A 14876-nucleotide genomic window follows, 5' to 3' on the forward strand; every position below is an offset into this window, starting at 1 on the left:
ACCCGTACGGAACCGTATCATAAGAATTGAATTCTTTAAATCGACGTTTTGTGTACTGGATACTGTACATTTTTTCTTCTTTGCGTGTGACGATGGTATGGTCTTTGGTCCTGCATATCTTATGGGGGATAGTGATGGTGACTTGTCCACGGCATTGATTTGTAATCATTTCTTTTAGCGTGTTGAAATTTAATTGCTGTCCTGCATTGTAATTTAATGTAAATCCTCTAATTTTGCATATGTAACTGGTGACGTTGGTATCCGGATTGTATATTTCTAGGCTGTAATTTTTCGGTCCTCCACTGACAAATGTCTTGATGTACGCTCGTGGTCCGTAAGATTCCATCTCATTCGATAAGCATCCCAAGTACGTTGAAGGTTCAATGGTTGGCTCCCCGGGCTTCTCCGTAAAAATCACAGAATCCGTGTCGAAATATAAAACACGTTCCTGCAACATTTCCAGGTACTTGTACAGTTCCAGACGTGCCTGACATGTTGTAAATGCACCTAACACGACATTGGTGTTTCGGTTTTGAACAGGCACATGTTCATTGTACTCCCAGAACGCATACAACATCGTATCATTGATGGGTACAATTTGATGGAGTTTAATGTCGGGGGAAGTGAGTTTTTCATAAAATTCTTCCGGCCGATCAATAATTGTGGTCTGGCTAAAGTTTGTACGCTGGCAAAGCTTTCCCCATAGAGAGTTCCCACAAAGCTTAGATAAACTTCTTCGTGCAGGATTATTTTCAATTTTGGACGGATCCAATGCAATACCTTCGCGCTCCAGGACGGTTTGTATGAATTTTGATTTGTCTTCTTCGCTGACACAGGAACTGGGCCAACCAGACGCTTCCATTTTTGATTTCAAAAACGTATTGATATATTCCGTGAACAAGCCACCTGTTTTCGTGATGGGATCATATTGTTCAATGTCATAGTCCCAAATTTCAAAAATTTCCACTGGTTGATATCCTAATTCTATTGCTTTCTGGATTTCATATGATACCCATGTTCCAGTGAGGCACCGCTCCTGGTCGTTGTGCGTACACGTTGCTGTAGGGTCTGGGTTCATTTCTTCGGCACACACAGCACACAGTGGAAAGAGTAGTTTCTTGTTACATCGGTAAGGCAGGAGACCATGATAAAGATGGCGACTTGGTAATATCGTCATTTTGATTAAACCATTGACTTTATTTATTGGTGGTATATTTTCATCACCCTGTAGATAAATTCGTGGATGGCCTACAGGGTATTTAGCACACTTATTGATGTAAGGATAAAGCGAGACAATATCGAAATATTTTATTACTTCCCCCGCTTTTTCATCGACTTGGTGGTACAATTTCACGCAATTGGTCCTTCCTCCAAAAAAACTATCTCTTGGATTTAATGGTCTGCGGTTCATGTACGGGTGATTTTTCAGATACGTCGCCATTGCAGGATTTTGTTTTAAGAACTGATTAAATTCGCACTCCCACATTTCATGTACAATATACCCCAATTCACGCAGTCTTGCATTTTTTCTTTGCGTTCGTTCATAACGGAATTCCATAGTGTCTTCTGGATTGCCGTAGATGGGCTGATTACGGCCTGTAGTAAAACATACTTTACACCCGTGGTAAAAACAGCCAGCATGCTCGTAGATGTGCTCCTCTAACGTCTCAGGATCTTGGTAGTAACCATCAACATGGAATCCCGCAATAAACACTTCCTTTTGTCGGGCCGCATGTAAGATTTGTTTTCCTTCGCTTTTTTCAATGTAGGCCAGCCATTGCATTGCAGCGATCGATTGGGTACTTCTCCATCGATAGCCATGTGCCGGTAGAATTCCTATGGTGTTGGGTTTAAGGAAATTCCGGCGGAATACTAAATTGGAAGCACTTGCAATCGTGATCGTCTCCAAGAAGGGATTCACTTTGGTTTCTGTTTCAAATGACGTCATAAACGAAACGCATGCTTGTCGCAGTACATTGACATCTTGAATACAATACTTGATAATTTCTTTCTGGAAATCAAACGTGTCATTACGATGATCGTTGTACCACTGCATGAACTTGTTTCTGTCTTCGACGGCCATTTCATCTGCACCATAATACTTCGTTTCTGGAAGTGGTCCAATATACGATTGATTCTCCTTGGTGTTGAAGAAATGCGGGAAGTAGCCTTTGGTTGCGGGTAAATTGAACGCTTTTGACAATTTACTTAATGCCATAGGTAGGAAGTTCAACGAGTCAATGAACGTCAGATTATTCAAGGTTAAACTCAATATCTTGGTCCCATTTAATATGACGTCAGGTCTCCATTGGCATTGTTCTACCATGGTCTTTAGGATAAAATGTCCATCGTATCCCTTAGCGTTGTGCGCGACACAGAAAATCCTATTTATATTGGGACGACGTTCCCGCAAGTACTGAAGAAAATTATAAACTGGATCCTCTCCTTGGAAAATATGCTGGCGCTGACCACACGTACTGCAAGACTGCTCGATATTAGCGTTTTCAACACATGCATAACATACTTGTTGTGCAACCAATAAATTTGGAATGTGTACATACGTATTATCGCCAATATTTTTGTCCTGCATAGATTCTATATCATAGAATATCAACAAGGCTTTCTTTGCGTGCATGAGTGAAGGAACACCAGGTTTCAAGCATTGTCGATCGGGAAGCATAAAACATTGATGGGATCCTGGAACAATCTTCTTACATACATTGCAAAAGATCTCATTACAATCATGAAGTCGTTGTCCTGTATGCACAAAAAAATATACTCTGTAGCATTTAGTACATTGCTTCACCATTTTGCATACAGGTTCCCCTTGATGATATACAATATTACGATGATTGTTAAAACATTGTTCGCCGTAAAATTAACGATTGCAGTCTTTGCACAGCACTAGCGTTTGGTTCTTGTCGCATAGAGGTCTCTGTAGACATTTGGAGCATGTTACAGGACAATTTTTCACATGTCTGTTACGCTCACTGTATTTTTTATGGCACGCCTCACAGTAGAAATTGGTTGCAAAACAAGCAGTTAAAGATTGGATGATGTCAAAATGGCCAGCCAAACAAATCAAATTTATGGGAGTGCGATTTTCATCGTTGGGCCCCTCGTACATGATATCATGGCCTGTGAAACTGGTATACACTGTAATTTTATATTCTTTGAGGTATGCCTGGAATTGTCGAATTTCATTTACACTGGCACCATGATCCAAATTGACTCCTGCATTTGCACATAACGCATCGACTTCTTGGTCCACAACATATTTCGATTGGCGTTGATACTGCTTATAACGTTGCACATCTACATTCTTGTATGCCTTCAGTCCAATAGCAATAACAAGGGCGTACGCCAAACACCTTGAATCTTGATTTTGTACACGTACAATCCCACGCTTGCAACGTAATAACTCTTCGTTCTCCAGTATTCCTTGCCGCAAACCGCCGCCGTAGCCACGTGGAATATCCACACGATGAAAATGAACGGTGAATGGTTCGTGCAGGAGAAATGCATTGTTACTTTGTAACACTCTTTCAAACGAGGCCCACATCGTTTCCAGTGTCAGGTTTCGGGCTTGGCGAAAACTCACCCAAAATGGTTTATTCGTATTCCGTGGTGATATTACTGATAAACCAACCATCGCCTCATCGTCGACATTGGCTAATAAATGGTCCAGCATTGCTTGGAAACTATTATGTACATACTGCATGATATCGGTTCCTACGGGCGGTGCGTTGAATTGAATTTCGAGCATTCTGCCCTCGATGTTAAATCGTCTATAATGACGAGTGATTTCATTGCGAACAGTAAAACCCGATTCGACCATGGTTAATAAAAGGAGAAAACAAACAAACAGGTACAATTACGGTAAAACAAATATGTAATGTGGGGAAAAAAGGAATTATGCAGTGTGAATTTACTACAAAAGAAAAGAAGAAAGAAAAATCTTAATCACCTGATAAACATGAAATCATAACATTCATGATAAATTCTTAACTAAGCAATTCATGTAAAGGTCCTGAGTTTGATTCCCTGGCGGTGGCGTTCAGAATCTCATTATGAAAGCACATGTACTAGAAATCAAAGTTTTTTAAAAAAAATAATTATGTTACTGAAATGAGTGTTTTATTGCTGTCAAACTCGAGACCATTGCATCAGCATTTAACTGACCTATCATTCTATAGTGATAAAAAGAATGCATGAAATGAATAAATGTTTCATCAGTACTGAGATGTGACAAAGTACGCGTAAGCATTTTTTTCCCCACTCACAACGACCTTTAAATGATGCGTTTGCAAGTTGAAGAGATTCATCAAGCATTAACGATACCCATGCGTAATTGTCGAAACAAAATCTGTATAGCGTATTTTTTTTTATTATTATTGTGACTAAGCGGTTAGCGTACATGGTTCGGACGTGGAAGGTCCTGGTTCAAGCCTCGGTGGGTTTGCTTTTCCACGTCGGTGCATGTCAAGCCTTTTCTGAAATTTAATATTCTCACACGTTATCATACATTCTTTTCAAAACTAAGCTAAATGGTTGACGTGCACACCTCATAATACATAAACGTACATAAATCGTCTATAATGACGAGTAATTTCATTACAAACAGTAAAACCCGATTCGGTCATGGTTAAAAATGAAAACAAACAAACAAACAGGTACGGTAAAACAAATATGTAATGGGAAAAAGGAATTGAGCAGCGTGAATTTGAGTTGATTTTTTGATTTTTAGTTTAGCGTCCCTTTCAGCAGCGAGGCTATATGAGACGCGGACCTACTGATTAACGTGGAATCCGAACCACATGAGCTCCCGCCGGGAATCAAACCCTGGTCTCCCACGCCAAAGGCGCGTATGCTAACCGCTTAGCCCAGGAAATCATAACATTCATGATAAATTCTTAACTAAGCAATTCATGTAAAGGTCCTGAGTTTGATTCCTGGCGGTGACGTTCAGAATCTCATTATGAAAGCACATGTACTAGAAATCAAAGTTTTTAAAAATAATTATGTTACTGAAATGAGTGTTTTATTGCTGTCAAACTCGAGACCATTACATCAGCATGTAACTGACCTGCCATTCTATAGTGATAAAAAAAGAATGCATGAATGAATGTTTCAACAGTGCTGAGATGTGATAAAATACGCGTAAGCATTTTTTTTTCTACTCACAACGACCTTTAAATGATGCGTTTGCAAGTTGAAGAGGTTCACCAACCATTAACGTTACACATACGTAATTGTCAAAACAAAATCTGTATAGCGTAAATCTTTTTAACCACATATTCATGCACTCGTGGCTAAGTGGTTAGCGTACATGCTTCTAACGTGGAAGGTCCTGGTTCAATCCTCGGTGGGGTTTGCTTTCCCACATCGGAGCGTTGTCAAGCCTTTTCTGAAATGTATTATTCTCATGCGTTATCATACATTCTTTTCAAAACTAAGCTAAATGATTGACGTACACACCTCTGGCTCTGGTTCAATCCCAGGTGGTTGCTCGAATATCACGTTAAGCTGAAGGGACGCTAATGGTTTCAAAGGGTATCGAACCATATTATTCTCAGGCATAGTTTCTGAAATTTTGTAATGTATTCTTTTCAAAACTAAGCGCACACATTTTCTGGCCATGGTTCAATTCCCGACGGGAGTTCACATTCAACATTAAGCTGAAGGGGCGCTAAACCATATCATTTATCGTGCTTACTTCTAATGTGTGGAGGTTCCTGATTCGTACTCCCACTTTCCCATTCCACTAATTTCTTCATAGTCTAAATATTTCGTACTAAAAGTAAAACAGTGTATTCGTGATCCGCCCACAAATATAAAATAAAAATGATTTTCGAATCTTGTGTGAAAAATAAAATCTCACTGAACTTACCTCAAATTCAATGAACAAAAAGTCGGTGCAGTAAAGCTTCTTAAATGAAGACACTTTTCAAGAACAGACCTTCTCACACGATAGTTGAGAGCGGTGTAGGATTTGAAAAATGAAATTTAGATTTTTATTTAGGTCGCTGTGAAAACGACGTCACCGTCAGCCAATCAGAAACGAGGAAATTTATAAAATGACATCACAACGAACCAATCAAAACGCTCGCTGCTTTTGTCATGAATCACGAACCAAAACGATGTGTAACAATCGATCGTGACGTCATTCACGTTTCTCAATAGTATCGCAATTCCGATCCCAAATGATTTCTACATGTCACTACTTGTCGTAACTGTGACGACATTTCATTTTCATCATATTCCATACGAGAATGTCAATGTTTGCTTTTTTCATGAATCATGCTGACACGTTCGTAGTAAAACTAAAGTAATGCGATCCGCTGACGTTTGCATTTTTTCAATCATATGTGCTTCTATGTCGTCACACAAAGAAGTCTATCAGCATTTTATTTTAATCCACGAACGGAAGCGTTACACTGTCAGATTTATTTTCTTAAAGTATATGTGTATCCTTTTCAAGGACCATGGTTCGAAACCCACCAAGCATGATTAAATCCGAATTCATTCATAGCTAAGCGGTTAGGATACACATCTTTGGTTTGAAAGACCTGAGTTCGATTCCTGGAGAAACATTTCTTAGGATTTTTCTAAAACTTGGTTTCAATTTCTAGTTCGAAAATTTTAAAAGTTTAGTTCGATAAAAAGTTTGATTTGAGAAGCGTTACACTGTCAGATTTATTTTCTTAAAGTATATGTGTATCCTTTTCAAGGACCATGGTTCGAAACCCACCAAGATCGATTAAAACCGAATTCATTTAAGCGGTTAGCATACACATCTTTGGTTTGAAAGACCTGAGTTCGATTCCTGAAAAAAACATTTCTTAGGATTTTTTCTTAAACTTGGTTTAAATTTCTAGTTCGAAAATTTTAAAAGTTTAGTTCGATAAAAAGTTTGATTTGAAAATTTTTAGATGTGATTTACATCTTTAGTTCGAAACTTTTGTTTTTAAAAATGTTTTAGTTCGACAAAATTTTGTTTCAATTTTTTTTAGTTCGAAAATTTTTTTTGGGTTCGAAAATTTTTTGTTTGAAACTTTTTTGTTTCAAAATTTTTTAGTTCGAAATTTTTTTGGGTTCGAAAATTTTTTGTTTGAAACTTTTTTGTTTCAAAATTTTTTGTTTGAAAATTTTTGTTTAAAATTTTTTTAGTTTTGAAATTTTTTTAGTTCGAAAAATTTTTTAGTTTAAAATTTCTTGTACTCTGCGGAACCGTTTCGAAAAGAATCGGAGCAGTTTAGGAAAGAAAAAAATCTGGCAACACTGTTTCCATTAATGAAGCGCTTACTGAGCGTTTAAAAATCGCTTAAACTCACAACAATGTGTTATAAGAAATCTACAAGTGACACCTCTCTTTCACCATTGTTACTTCCAGAGACATAGGCTACTAATTCAAGGACAGGATCTCCATCAAGGTAAAAAAGCTGGTAATCATCTTATCTGCCAAAGAGAACGATAATATTTAAGGTAAACTTCAGTACAATATCATGATACCAAAAAGGGTTATTTAAGGATGGGGTTGAACCCTCCATGGGAACTTTAAGGTACCAAAAAGGATAACCATTAAAAAAAATCCAGGTCTAGGGTGGGTCGTCGTCATAGCACTCTGAATGTCTAGCATTGGGGTGGGTGTGTAAGATTATGCGATTTCTATCAACCAATCAACATCGTGGTACCAAAGCAATCATCTTACCCGTAACATGGAAACAAATGAGTGATGGGGTTTTCCCACGTATTCTGTTCACCGTGTGGCGGGTCTAAGATCATGTGACCTCTATCAACCAATCAGAATCGAGGTACCAAAGCACTCATCTTACTCGTAAAAAGGGAACGAATTTCAAAAGTCACAGGGGGCTTAAGATCACGTGACCTCTATCAACCAATCAAATTCAAGGTACCAAACCACTCATCTTACCCATAAAAGGGAACGAATTTTAAAAAATCCCTGAGCCTAAGATCACGTGACCTCTGTCAGCCAATCATAAACACTCATCTTACCCGTAAAAGGGAACGAATTTCAAATATCGCAGGGTCTAAGATCACGTGACAGCTATCAACCAATCAAAACACACATCATACCCGTAAAAGGGAACAAATTTCAAAAATCCCGGGTGAGGGATTTCCCCCGCGGGGTGACTCATGACGTCATACCACGTGACCTGGAAATTTGAGTTTCCCGCGTGGGCGGGGCCTAACGTCACGTGACCTCTCTCAGCCAATCAGAATCGAGGTACCAAAGCACTCATCTTAGCCGTAAAAGGGAACGAAGTTCAAATATCCTGGTCATAAAAGAGAATGAGGATGAGTCATTCGGGCGAACGCCTACCACTACTACTCACGCCTTGTGGTTCTTGCACCACTGGATACGCCTCTTCGCATTTACTGCTGTGACCAGGGGTTTGGCGATAGCGGCCCTACCATGAATTTTCATTTTATGAAGTTCCCGTCGCACTGTTTTCGATGAAACTGGGTTCTGTAGGCCGGAATTGAGTTCAGACGTAATTTTCATTGCAGTGGTCTTCTTTTTAGAAGCTACAATCCGTTTTAATGCCCTCCGGTCCTTATATGACAGAATTGTTTTTCGACCACTGTTGTGCTTTGCAGACGTCGTTTGCCCATGAAGTGTGTATGCCCTCGTGACATTGGACAAAGTGCCTTTCGATGCCCCCCACAATGTTCGCCACTGTTGACACTGAAGCTCCAACCAGACGGGCACCAACGATCATGCCTTTTTGGAAGTCTGTCAGGTCGCCCATTTTACCTCACCACTTTCACACCATGACACCCACAGGTGAACTGGTTACTGCTGACGGAAGAGGAAGGTCCACATGACTCACTGAAATCAAAATACGGTCGGCAACCGCAACACGTGTTGTACGGTGGAGGGCCAAACTTACGTGTCCTGTATGAAGTATTTTTTTAGATTTTTTGTTCCCCTTGTATATATATATATATATATATATATATATATATATATATATATATATATATATACATACAGGGTGGACAATTTATCTGGAACATCCGTGATTACGGAGAAACCATAAGAGGGAGAAAAGCGAAACTTTGTGTGAAGAAACTATAAGGAGGGAACATCGGTTTACGTATTAAACACCACCACCCGGTGAACAGTGTTGCCATCCCAGTATACAGTTATATTTTTTCAAATGGCATTACGTCAGATTATTACATATTTCAAGTCAACATGTTAAACGAAAACTTAAAATACCACATTTATTATTCAGTGTTGCAAACTAAGGATGTTATCACAAACTTCCAAAATTTGGAAGCCTGTATCACACATACAGCACAACGGAGATGGACAAGACAATGCACAACGGAAGATCCTTAGCATTGTATACTATTGTCATGGTACGACTTGTTTTGGTTGAATAGCAACGAAGTTACAAGGGTTTGAAAATTTGATTTTTTTTTTCAAAAGGTTTTATTTCGAAAGCATGCTTAGGTAAGTATCATATCTAGTTGCTTGTGTGGTTTGCAATGGATGTGTAAATGATTTTGCCGTTTACAGCACTTCGATATCTTAAACCGTTCTGAAGATATGATAAACATTGTTGAAATTTGCAACACTGCTTAAATCAGGGCACAAAACTTCCGGTCGCCAGGTCGCCATTGGCGAATAGAAATTTACAGCTGGCGACCTGTGTTCAGTATGAATGGTTTCTGCCTTAACTCTCAGGGCTGCACAGTTTATTCGCACTAAAATAATCGTCACTGAGCGAAAGAAAACACGGAATGTGAATTCTTCACAACGGACATGGAAAGTGAAGTTTTCACGTTATAATTCGCCCTTCCTTTCCCACGCTCAATCGAAAACTTCATTGTAAGATTCCCAAATTTACTTCCAATTGTCAAATTTTGTGCAGTTTTACCTGTGAGTACTACTTCATGTGAGAGGCTTCAATAATCTCAACAGAGTTAAAACTGCCTACAGGAATTCACTGGAAACTGGCACACTTTATGATTTGCTGACAATTTCCATCAATGGTCCTTTGCTTAAGGACTTTGATCACTAAACTACAATTGACGAGTAGTACTTCAGAGAAGAGAGAAAGCGTTACACGAAAGGTAAGATATTTGTCAAGATGTATATAAATTGTCCAATTCAAAATTGATTATCTTGAATCTAATTATCTGGTTTTTAAATTTTATACCTTGACGTAATCTCTTTCTTTGTCAAATCAAAGGCCGTGCGGGGGGGGAGCTCATAATTTGTACATGAGAGATACTGGTGACCATAATTTTTGGATTGGCGAGTGCGTCTGACTTTGAAATTTTGCGCCCTGGCTTAAATCATGTAATTGCGAGGACTTGGTGTAATTACACCTACTAAAATTTATTTCTGTAATGCTATGAAAAAGAAGGGAAACAACAATCAGTTTAAATATTATCCAGAAATATGCCATTTTCAGCAGTGTTGCGAATTTTATCAATGTTTATTATATCTCCGGAACGGTTTAAGATATCGAAGTGCTGTAAACAGAAAAATAATTTATACACATCCATTGTAAACCACAGAAGTAAGTAGATATAACACTTACCTAAGCATTTTTTCGAAATAAAGCCTTTCGAAAAAAAAATCAAATTTTGAAGCCCTTGTAACTTCGTTTCTATTCATTCAAAACAAGTCATACCATGACCATAGTATTCAACGCTAAGGTGCTTTTAATGTGCATTGTCTTGTCCATCACCGTTGTGCTGTATATGTAATAGAGGCTTTCAAACTTTGGATATTTGTGATATTATAACATCCTTAATTTGCAACACTAAATAACAAGTGTAATATTTTAGGTTTCCGTTTAACATGTTAATTTGAAATATGTAATAATCTGACGTCATGCCATTTGAAAAAAAAAACAACTTTATACTGGGATGACAACACTCTTCACTCTTCGTAGCTCGATGTTCTCCTCCTTATAGTTGCTTCATGCAAAGTTTGGTTTTTTCGTTCTTATGGTTTCTCCGTAATCACGGATGCTTTAGATAAATTGTCCATCCCGTATATATATGGGCTATCCTAGCCCAACCAAAAAGAAGTGCATAGTAGAATGATGAACGTACAGTTTTGAAGAACATATCCCTGTATGTACAAATGCAAATTTCCATATTAATTTTGAAATTCTTATTGTGTTTTTGAGTCCTCTGAAATCAGGAACGTACAGAAGAGGGTGTCCGAACCCCCCCCCCAAATTTTCTGAGATTATTGCAAAGTTTCATATACGTCTCCCTCCATATATATATATATACGTAGAGAGAGAGAGGGAGAGAGAACATACACCAATGTCAGAAATGTAAAACAGTGAGGTACCAAAGGGAATTATGGTGTTCCCGCCCCCCCCCCCCTACCTTCAAATTTTACTCAGATATATTTTTTATACTTGTACTCACAAGTAAACATTCGTTTTTTGTTTGTTTGTTTGTTTTTTTGTTCAGGCTTTCCGAAACAGTGGGCCAAGGTACGCTACTACATCCTGGTTGGCATACAGAAGCGTCGCAAAATATTTTGAAATGTCATTAAAATGACACAGACCATGATGTTTTCCAAGATTTTCCCATATTCCTACTTTTTCCGTGCAACGCCGGTCATTTCAGCTAGTTACACATAAAGCTTTAATTATTGTATTCATATATTAATGGTCGGTTTTGCTGTCATTTTACGGACTCTTTTGCTATTCAGAATTCAAGGGCCCAAACTAAGATGGCTATCTGCAAAATATTGTGTACTGTAGAATGCGATCTGTTTTAATTGTTTTAATATTTAAATGACTTTTATTTTCTTAACATTACAGTACTTGCATTTAAACAATGGGGGAAGTGGGACAGAACAAGTTTGTTACTAGTCAGAAAATTGTTATCTCAAATGCACAAAATCAATAACAAGGTAGTTTAAATCTTCAGTAATAAGTAATATACGTTTTAAGCAGTCGTTGCTTTGCCCTTTCCACCGGGGAGTTCCAGTGCGTTGCAGTTCTTGCATCGACGATTGTTGCAGCTTTAGTAATGCACCGAAAGCTTTTCATCTAGATCTCAGCGAGAGAGTCAAACATTTGCTGTTTTGGTTGATTGACCTCTGTTCACGGACATACAACATCCTTTCTAGAACCGTGTGACTAAGTGCGTTTCCACACGGCAACGAGAATATCGGTGGAAGCGCCGTTAATGTCGGCGATGAAATCAACTTCAATGTACTCAAATCGTAGCTTGCACACGCCACCGATATTATCGGCCGATCCTCCGACACGCAGATGTTGTCGGTCAAGCCCCCGCACCGATTTTATCGGGGGCAATGTTTTCCTATGATTGGATGCACATGCGGCCGATAATGTCGGCCGGCCAGTGGGTTAAATGAAGAGAGTGAGTGACAAGGTGCTGTGTATATTTGTTTCGTTTCTTGTCTTTGGAATTTTGTTGTCTCCATTTTGTATATTACAATTGTATAATATTATTATTATTATCTTGTCTTATAAACAATTTCGGAACAGCTTATTATTTTTTTTACAGTCTCTGTTTTGGAGTAGCTACTTCCCTTTATTAAATAAGTATAAAATGTGGGAAGTCTGAAGAGTACTGGTTTCCCTCTAAATAGCTATTACCAAATAGAATATAGGAAATTTAGATAACCAATTTATTTATTATTTTCCATTCCTTTTTTTATTTTTGTCCTTTCGCTCTCTCTCACACACACACTTTTTGATGGTATATTTTTTAATCTATTAATGCATTTAAATTTTAATACATTCTGGAAATTAATTTAAGCGTAATTTTCAAAGTTTGATACACTGTGAGCATATCATATGGAAAAAATCCTCATTATTATTACTTCCTTTTATTTTCATCAGAATTGTGTGCAGATCACTTTTCCCGGTCCCACTCAATAAGCAATGATTGAATACAATATATTTTTTTTTGACAAGTCACAGTAGAATTATTATTATTTTGAAACGAAACCAGCACAATCAAACACTCTTCCCAAAGCTCCAAGGACAAGTGGCTCATTTGGCATTTTCTTGATTGCGATCTCAACAACAGGGATGTGACTTGTTGCAGATTTTTTCTCTCACTTCCAAAACTATCCCAAATCCCTCATTTTTAAAAAGAATTTGTGGAATGGCAATTGAAAACAAAGACCAAAGCTATGTATCCAAGTTTTTCCTCTCTCCTTTGTACCGGGATTGACCCCCTGATAGAGTTCTGCAGTTTAGCTACAATGACTGGATGAAAAGTTTCTGTATTATTGCCTTCTTATCTTTCTAGTTTTGCTTACAAGATAGGGTCACGCAGTAGCTCTGCTGAGATCCGAACGAGACCATTCTATTTGCATTTGATATGTCATAACTAGATGAATCCCAAAGTTATACGTGCCATCGGGAGGAATATCGTGAGTTACAACATATTTTGTAATATAAAAACTACAGAAAAATTACCTGGCAGAATAGTTTGAACCGAGTCATTTGTTCAGAAACTCTTGCGTAAGTGGAAAACTCGGCCAACACGTATCCCATCATTTTTAACGACAAACTCTTTGGGGTAAAAAAAAACTTTGTCCCAGGGTCCTCCGCAGGGTCCCAGACGGGGTCCAACTCAAAATTTTCAAATAGCAAGGGGGGTTAAGTGGCACATTATTTGAAAACTGTTGTAAAATGAAAGAAAATGTAGTAAGTTTCGACTCTCTACGATAACCCTGTGCAAAACGGCGACGGATCAAAGTGTAAACAAAAAATTAATTGAAAAGTCCATTGTCACCCCTATAAATCGGGAACGGTGAGACAAATGTGAAAACAGGAAAGGAAGTGTGGCATTATTTTCAAAGTACAACGATTTAAGTGAAAAACGTCTTGTCCCAGGTTCCCCACATGGTCCCAGGTGGGGTCTAACTAAAAAGTTTCAAATGGCAAGAAAGGTAGGACATCGTTTGAAAGCTCTTGTTAAGCGAAAGAAGATGGAGCACGTCTTGACTTTCTACGACAACCCTGTCCAAAATTGCGGTGGGTCAAAATGTAAACAAAAGTGTAATTGAGAATCTATGGCCACCTTGAATCCAAGATGGCCGCTTAAAACCTATATCGAAAGGATAAGCATTCCAAACTGCTGAAGCTAGGGAAACAAATATGTCATTAACGTTAATTAGTAAGTGACTAAAATATGCAAAATGTTCAAAAACGCGACATCTTGAGTTCAAAATGCCGCACTATGTATCGAACGCATATCCAGCTCACACCACTGGTATTGAAGAAGCGAATGTTTATGGTTAATAGTAGATATCCACAAAATATCAAAGAATATAATCTGTAATCTAATATGGCTGCCAGCGTGAAAAATGTGTTTGTATATAAATATGTCATTTCTTGGAATACTGTGACTAAACCAACAAAGCTTGACGCAGCTCGATGTACTGAAATGACTTACACATGTTTGGTACTACTCACCAATATTGCATTTTTTTTTTTTTTTTTTTTGTATATTTGGTATTTGCTTTTAAGTATTGCGATCAAACCAACGAATGACATACAAATGTAACCATCACGAATACGTTAATATAGAGCCCCCAACCTACTGGTGCAGCAAGTTCTTTCTGTATGAACTACGTATGACAAAATTAGAAAAATACCCGAAGGTATTCAACTTTTGTTTAACAGTATGAGTAGGAAGTCAGAGTTGTGGGTTCATCGCATATTCGTTATATTCAAATAAATAATGTCGAGAGAACCGTGACGGACGTGCATTAAGAACAAAACATATATGTGTTGTTACCGAATGAAGTAATAGTTGAAGTGAATCGAAATTCAATTATTCTTTAGTCTTCCTATTATTTCTAGATACATGATAGAGAAAAAAAG

Source organism: Thermobia domestica, chromosome 6, assembly GCF_964235325.1.
Source record: "Thermobia domestica chromosome 6, izTheDome1.hap1.1, whole genome shotgun sequence".
NCBI classification, from domain to species: domain Eukaryota; kingdom Metazoa; phylum Arthropoda; class Insecta; order Zygentoma; family Lepismatidae; genus Thermobia; species Thermobia domestica.